The sequence below is a fragment of the Pseudorca crassidens genome, chromosome 13 (assembly GCF_039906515.1).
Source record: "Pseudorca crassidens isolate mPseCra1 chromosome 13, mPseCra1.hap1, whole genome shotgun sequence".
In the NCBI taxonomy this organism is placed as follows: domain Eukaryota; kingdom Metazoa; phylum Chordata; class Mammalia; order Artiodactyla; family Delphinidae; genus Pseudorca; species Pseudorca crassidens.
In genome coordinates, this window is record NC_090308.1 from 12,201,490 (window position 1) to 12,208,458 (window position 6,969).

The window sequence follows — 6,969 nt, forward strand, 5'->3', positions numbered from 1 at the left end:
AAAAATCATTTAATCTGGGAAATGTCACCTCTTTTGGGAATAGCTGGTAGATTTATGCTGCCTTGCCTCTCCATCTCCTACCCCCATGCAGGAAATGACTGAAGGTGTAGGAGTTTGGGAGCAAGTTTAGGCCACAAATACGTGGTTTTAGAAATTTAGGGTTGGTGCGTCTGTTATTTTGGATTATTTACACAAGTCATATGAAGGGCACACTGTTTCTTCAAGTCTTCAATCCTATTGAAGTATAATAAAATGATCACTTTCATATTCTTGTCAACAATGCCCTTATTTTAAAAAAAACCTTGGATGTTATACCACACGCAGCATTTTTCCAAAATTTCATTTTCTTTTTTTGGCAAGTTTGTTGCATGTTCTCGCTCTCACTTTTTCTATTAACCTTTGCCAAATCTCTACTTTCACTCCCACCTCTTACAAAAGTTCATTTAAATGTAATCTGAATGAACTACAAATATATCTGTGAAGGAGAAAAACTAATTTTCAGAGAAGTTTAAATCATAATACAACAATTACATTGTATTCAAGTATTCAATTCATATATATTTTATGTATGTACATAGGTATGTCCCTTAAATAATTATTAACATTAGTTACAGGTCAGAAGCCTGAGTGACGTGAACAAAACCATTCATATATTATACTGTGTCTGTTCAGGGTCATCCTTTTCTTTTATTTTTTTAAAAATTTATTTATGTTATTTATTTATTTATGGCTGTGTTGGGTCTTCGTTGCTGCACATGTGCTCCCTCTAGTTGCGGTGAGCGGGGGCTACTCCTCGTTGCGGTGCACAGGCTTCTCATTGCAGTGGCTTTTCTTGTCGCGGAGCACGGGCTCTAGGTGTGTGGGCTTCAGTAGTTGTGGCATGCAGGCACAGAAGTTGTGGTGCACGGGCTTAGTTGCTCCGCGGCATGTGGGATCTTCCTGGACCAGGGCTTGAACCCGTGTCCCCTGCATTGGCAGGCAGATTCTTAACCACTGTGCCACCAGGGAAGCCCATCCTTCTCTTTTAAACAAGAACCCCAGCTCCTTTTCTTCAAATTACTACCAATGCGACACTTCCCTGGTGGTCCAGTGGTTAAGACTCCACGCTCCCAATGCAGGGGGCCCAGGTTCGATCCCTGGTCAGGGAACTAGATCCCACATGCCGCAACTAAGAGCCTGCGTGTTGCAACTAAAGATCCTGCATGCCGCAGCAAAGGTCCTGCGTGCTGCAACTAAGATCTGGCACAGCCAAATCAATGAATAAATAAATATTAAAAAAATTACTACCAATGCTGGAGCATGTACAGTATCATTCCCAGGACCACCTCACTCGGCTGCCCAGGTTGTGCACTGAACAACCCCGGAAGACATCTTTTACAAAAAATATAAGTGAATGGTTCCCTCTTGCAGTTGAGCAGGTACAGTGTGTATAAGTGTGTGTCGCAGTCCTATTTTTCTGTTCACTTCTCCTTCTTTCCTAAAATGTACCTTTTCCATGCTCCATCCTTTTGATTTTCCTGCAGACTCTGGAATCCTTTCTCCATTCAATTTCTTCATTAAATTCCATTTAGTTTCTTCAGAATTCTCAGTCAGTGGATTTCATATAACTTCTCTCCACCATTGTATCTCGTGGGACACTTAAGAGACTGTAGTTACAGCCAAGTGGAGCAGTCAGGAGGCAGCACATAACTTAGGGGGAGAGAATGGGCTTGGGAATCAGATAGACCAGCTCTGTCTCTTATCAGCAGGATGGAATCGAGCAAGTTAGTTAACCTTTCTATCTGATGTATGGAGATAATACTAGTAATTACCTCACATTCCACTGAAAAGGTTAAAGGAAATAATGCTTAGGATAGTGACTGACAGAAATTTCTCAATAAATGGTAGTTTATAAAAAGATGGAAGTGTTGGGGATGTACAGAAAGAGCTGTATGGATAATTATGGATAATTAAGCCATCTGGTATACCAACAAAAAAGAACCACAAGGAAACTAAGGCCATATGCATCCCCCTATTTCTCCTCACCTATCCTCCTCCAAGCCACCCATTAAGCTAAAGCTAAGGAGGTGAGATTGAATTGTTCTCTATTGGCTTCAAGTCTGCTCCTAATTTTTATTTTGACCTGGCTTCATCTCTGTGAATTCAGATGGGGATGGGGATATGAGGGTATGAGGGAAAAGCATCCTTTATAGTGAGATTTTTTTTTTCTGGACCCCAACACTCTTAGGAACATCTGGACTCCAGAGCTTCATTCTTGTAGCATCCAGGGCAGAAGAGTTGCTTGGGAAATTTGAGGCAACAATTCATACCCAGGCCATTCCTTCAATGACACATGGAAAGAAGCCCAAAGATGAGAGTCTGAAGACCCTTATCAAGATGTTTGAAGCCGGAGTTGTGTAGTTGTGTAGTGGCTACAAATTGGGCCCCAGGGCAGTGTCTGGACATCTGGGTGGTGAGTCAAGTTGCTACTGAGCATCACCACTGGACGTGTCTTCACTTGGTGGACGTGTCTTCACTTGGTCTCTCTCAAATGTTCAACACAGTAAAAAGGAACTCAAAAGAGGGTTGCCCCAACATTTGACAACCCCCCACCCAACAAAGAAGGTGTAGGCTTACTGGGGAGCTGAGAGACATTGTTACACCAATGTCACCAGAATTTTAAGTTTTCTCAGGTGCAGTTAGAGACTTTAGGACACAGGACTCATGGTGATTGTAGAAAACTGTTAAATACTGTGCAAAGAGCCTTTCTTACACGATATTTTAGACAAAGTTTTGTTTTTTTTTTTACTAGTTACAGCAAAATTAATACATACTTCCTGCTAAATATTTGAGAAGTATAGGAATCTATAAAAACACGTGAACTTTTGTGTTCTTATTTTTACTTATGTTGGGGGCTGGCTGTGGGGTGGTGGGAGTCATCTAGATTATTTGGAATCATAGCCCCAAGGCCATGGAGGCAAAACATGCCTGGAAAGGAAGCTGTGCTGGGAACTGGCCTGCAAGGTGTTCCTTTCAGAAGTACGTGAGTTCTGGAGGGTCTGGGGCAGAAAGAGGCCTCATTCTGCTCTGTTTGCTGTTCCATCTGCTGCAACATCTCTTTCTGCACTTACAGTGACTATATTTGTTTCTTAGGGTTGCTGTAACAAAGTACCGTACATGCTTGACTTGAAACAACAGAAGTTTAATGTCTCACAGTTCTGGAGGCTAAAAGTCTGAAATCAAGGGGTCAGCAGGGCTGTGTGAACTGTGAAATCAGTAGGCGAGGATCCTTCCTTGCCTCTTCCTAGTTTCTGGTGACTCCCAGCAATCCTTGGTGTCCTTGGCTTGTAGCGGCATCACTCCAACCTCTGCCTTCCTCTTCACACAGTCTTCTCCCTGTGTGTGTCTCTGTCTCTGAATTTCCCTCTTCTTCTAAGACACCAGTCATACTGGGCTAAGGCTCACCCGAATCCAGCATGACCTCATCTTAACTTGGTTAGATCTTCCAAGACCCTATTTCTAAGTAAGGTCAAGTTCATGGGTACTGGGGGTTGAGACTTCAACATATCTTTTTTGGGGACACAATTCAATCCATAACAGAGACGTTCTGAGTCCACACAGGGGAGTCCAAACAAATAGGCAAAATTCTCTCCAAAATGCAGAGCAAGCAGCAATTGCCACCACAGCCACTCAAACACATGACCTTGTGGTTTTTAAAAATTAATTAATTAATTAATTTTTGGCTGTGTTGGGTCTTCATTGCTGCACGTGGGCTTTCTCTAGTTGCAGTGAGCGGGGGCTACTCTTCATTGCGGTGTGTGGGCTTCTCATTGCAGTGGCTTCTCTTGTGGAGAACAAGCTCTAGGCATGTGGGCTGCAGTAGTTGTGGCACGTGGACTCAGTAGTTGTGGCTCGCGGGCTCTAGAGCACAAGCTCAGTAGTTGGGGCGCACGGGCTTAGTTGCTCCGTGGCACGTGGGATCTTCCCAGACTAGGGCTCGAACCCGTGTCCCCTGCATTGGCAGGTGGATTCTTAACCACTGCGCCACCAGGAAAGTCCCTGACCTTGTGTTTTGTCCATCTTTTTTTTTTTTTTTGGTACGTTTTTTTCAGTACATGGGCCTCTCACTGTTGTGGCCTCTCCCGTTGCGGAGCACAGGCTCCGGACGCGCAGGCTCAGTGGCCATGGCTCACGGGCCTAGCCGCTCTGCGGCATGTGGGATCATCCCGGACCGGGGCACGAACCCATGTCCCCTGCATCGGCAGGTGGACTCTCAACCACTGTGCCACCAGGGAAGTCCGACCTTGTGTTTTAAAGTCCATCCTTGAACTCTCATCCGGGCCTAACAATGATCGAGTTATGTTTATTTAACCTTTTCTTCTTAATACATATTTTGGACCTCTTCTGTCTCCCTTCCTTCCTCCAGATTGCCTTTCAGTTTTCACGCAGCCATCTCTTTCATTCTCTCTTCAGCATCTTTGTTAATTTGGCTTTTCACATGGCTCACAGAAGGCCATCAGTAAAAAAATAAATTAAAGTTGTTACTTAAGCCCTAACATTTTTCTTTCAAATGTTATAAGCAAAAATAATCCTCGGTGGGTGGTATCATTTTTGCAGTACTGAGAAGACACCTTTCTGTCCATGATTATTTCCTCTATTTTCTCCCATTTCCTTGATATCTAAAATTGATTTGAGGTAGTAAATCTTATTTTGCAATTAAGGGAAAAGCAAATACCCCTGGCAGGGGTTGTACACTGGTTTAAATTTATTCTGAGTATAAATGACGAGGGTGAAGTGCTCTCCCAAGAACAAGGTTGATGATGTGAGGAGTGAACACCACAGCACCGGAATTCTGAAGTAAGACAAAAGGTCATGGAAAGGACAGAACTGTAATATGGAATATAAACTCTCCCTATTGGAAAACTTGCTCTGCAGCGTTCTTATTTATTCACTTACTTAACATTATCCACAGAGTGAAAGGAATTGAAGTCTGCATATAAAGATGCACACAATTTAGCAAGATCAACTAAAAATAAGTAAGAGAAAATAGGCATATAGAAAACGTGAGGAGGAAAGAAGGTGGGCCCAGGAGTGATGCTGGCGGACGATGCACATGTGATGCTGGCACGTGACGCGGATGAACCCCAGACCGGGCCCAAGTGTTCTGATAGCCCCTGTGGCAAAAAAAGTGTGCCCACTCATAATATTTGTAGTGAACTAGAAGCTCAGAGGGTGAGCCCCAGACATACATTTTAAATAGCTCTTCCTGTTATTCTGACCTGCCAAGTCCCCAAAGGCTTACACTTTCCCTTACTCTCATCTGGTCCCTCTTGTCGATGTCTTGCCTGCCTGTCATTCCCATATTGGTGCTGAGGCAACATCACGATATATTTTCCAGATAAAGTACAGGAAAATCATTTTGCAGTAAAATAAAACGTTACAGGAAATTGCTTTCTTTGATAGCAATCAGTTGACCAAAGTAACATAAAGGAAGAAAAAAAGCTTTGAGGGTGCAGGATAGACTAATATTATCTCCCCTTATTTCTAATAGTTAAAAAATTTAAACTTAAAAAGTTTCAAATACATATAAAGGAGAAGTCCATGAATTTTAAAAGTCAATTAATGAAATGATTCTTTAATGTTGCAAAGTTCTTGGCTCTTAAGGAAAAAGTGTTTGACTTGTTAATTATTTAGGACACATCTCGGTGAAGTCATTCCCATACGATTGTTGACTTGCATTTCCTAATTGCTTAGTGAAGTCTGCTGTTTTCTTCCCTAGGCTATGTGTACTTGCTGGGGCTCCCTGAGTGTAACATTTTTAAAGAAAATGAGATCAGGGCATAGACGTTCTTTTTCCATGTGTATGTGCCTGTGCATAGCATTTCTGAGCATGTCTGAGTATGAAATATGCGTTGATTTTCATACATTGATTCACATTAATAGGAAAGCTTTTTTTTTTTTTTTTGGCTGCGTTGGGTTTTCATTGCTGCACGCAGACTTTAGTTGCAGCGAGCGGGTGCTACTCTTCATTGTGGTGCGCAGGCTTCTCATTGCGGTGGCTTCTCTTGTTGCGGAGCTCGGGCTCTAGGTGCGCGGGCTTCAGTAGTTGTGGCACATGGGCTTGACTGTTCCATGGCATGTGGGATCTTCCAGGACTAGGGCTCGAACTCGTGTCTTCTGCATTGGAAGGCGGATTCTTAACCACTGCGCCACCAGGGAAGTCCCAAAGCATTTGAATTTATAGTAAATACTTTGGCCACTGTCTCTGATGTTACTGTAACTGAAGTAGCTCAGAAGCACAAAAGGTCATGTCAGGCATTTGTGTAAAATTTATTAGAGCTCTTTGTAAAGGCACCTTGTGTATTATTGCTTTGTTCGTGCACTTTACAGGAAATCCTGTCATTCTATCATTTCCTTCCATATTTCAACTGTTTCTCATTATAAATAAAAGCCTTTATTGCTCATGGTCACTGAACCACACGAGTTGGGGCATGGACCTCTGTGAAGTCTCACTCACTCTCAGAATCACAGACTCACTCAAACTTGAGTATGGAAAGTGGGGTCTGAATTTCACATTCACTGTATTGCGGGGTCCAAACTGCAGGGTGTCATCAATAGACAACCTTCCAAAGGACAGACTTTACACACTAAATCACAAACGTATTACCTCACCCATTGTTAGTTTGCCTTCTCCCTGGTTACCAAATCTAATTCTACCCCTGAGACGACGGCCATTTTTACAGGAATTTTCTACATAGACTATTAATAAAGGTCACTTATAAATATTACCCTGATATATCTGGTTTCCATACTCTTCTTCCTCCCTGTTGCCCCCTTCCCTTCCTGGAAAATGCAGAATTGTTTGTAGAAGCATCAACAGGAGACACGTTGAAACAACCCATTTGTATAGAATACATATGTTCTTGACTCCCTTGGAAGAGAGCCATGTGACTGGCATCAGAGTATGTCGTGAGTGAGAAATAAACTTCT

General features: G+C 42.7%; 1 non-coding gene across 1 annotated transcript; it reads left to right on the forward strand.

The window, feature by feature from the left end:
* The first annotated feature begins 1,075 nt into the window (after positions 1–1,075).
* On the forward strand, positions 1,076–1,148 carry TRNAW-CCA (transfer RNA tryptophan (anticodon CCA)). Its single transcript has one exon. It is a non-coding gene; the product is annotated as a tRNA-Trp (tRNA).
* The last annotated feature ends 5,821 nt before the right edge of the window (positions 1,149–6,969 follow it).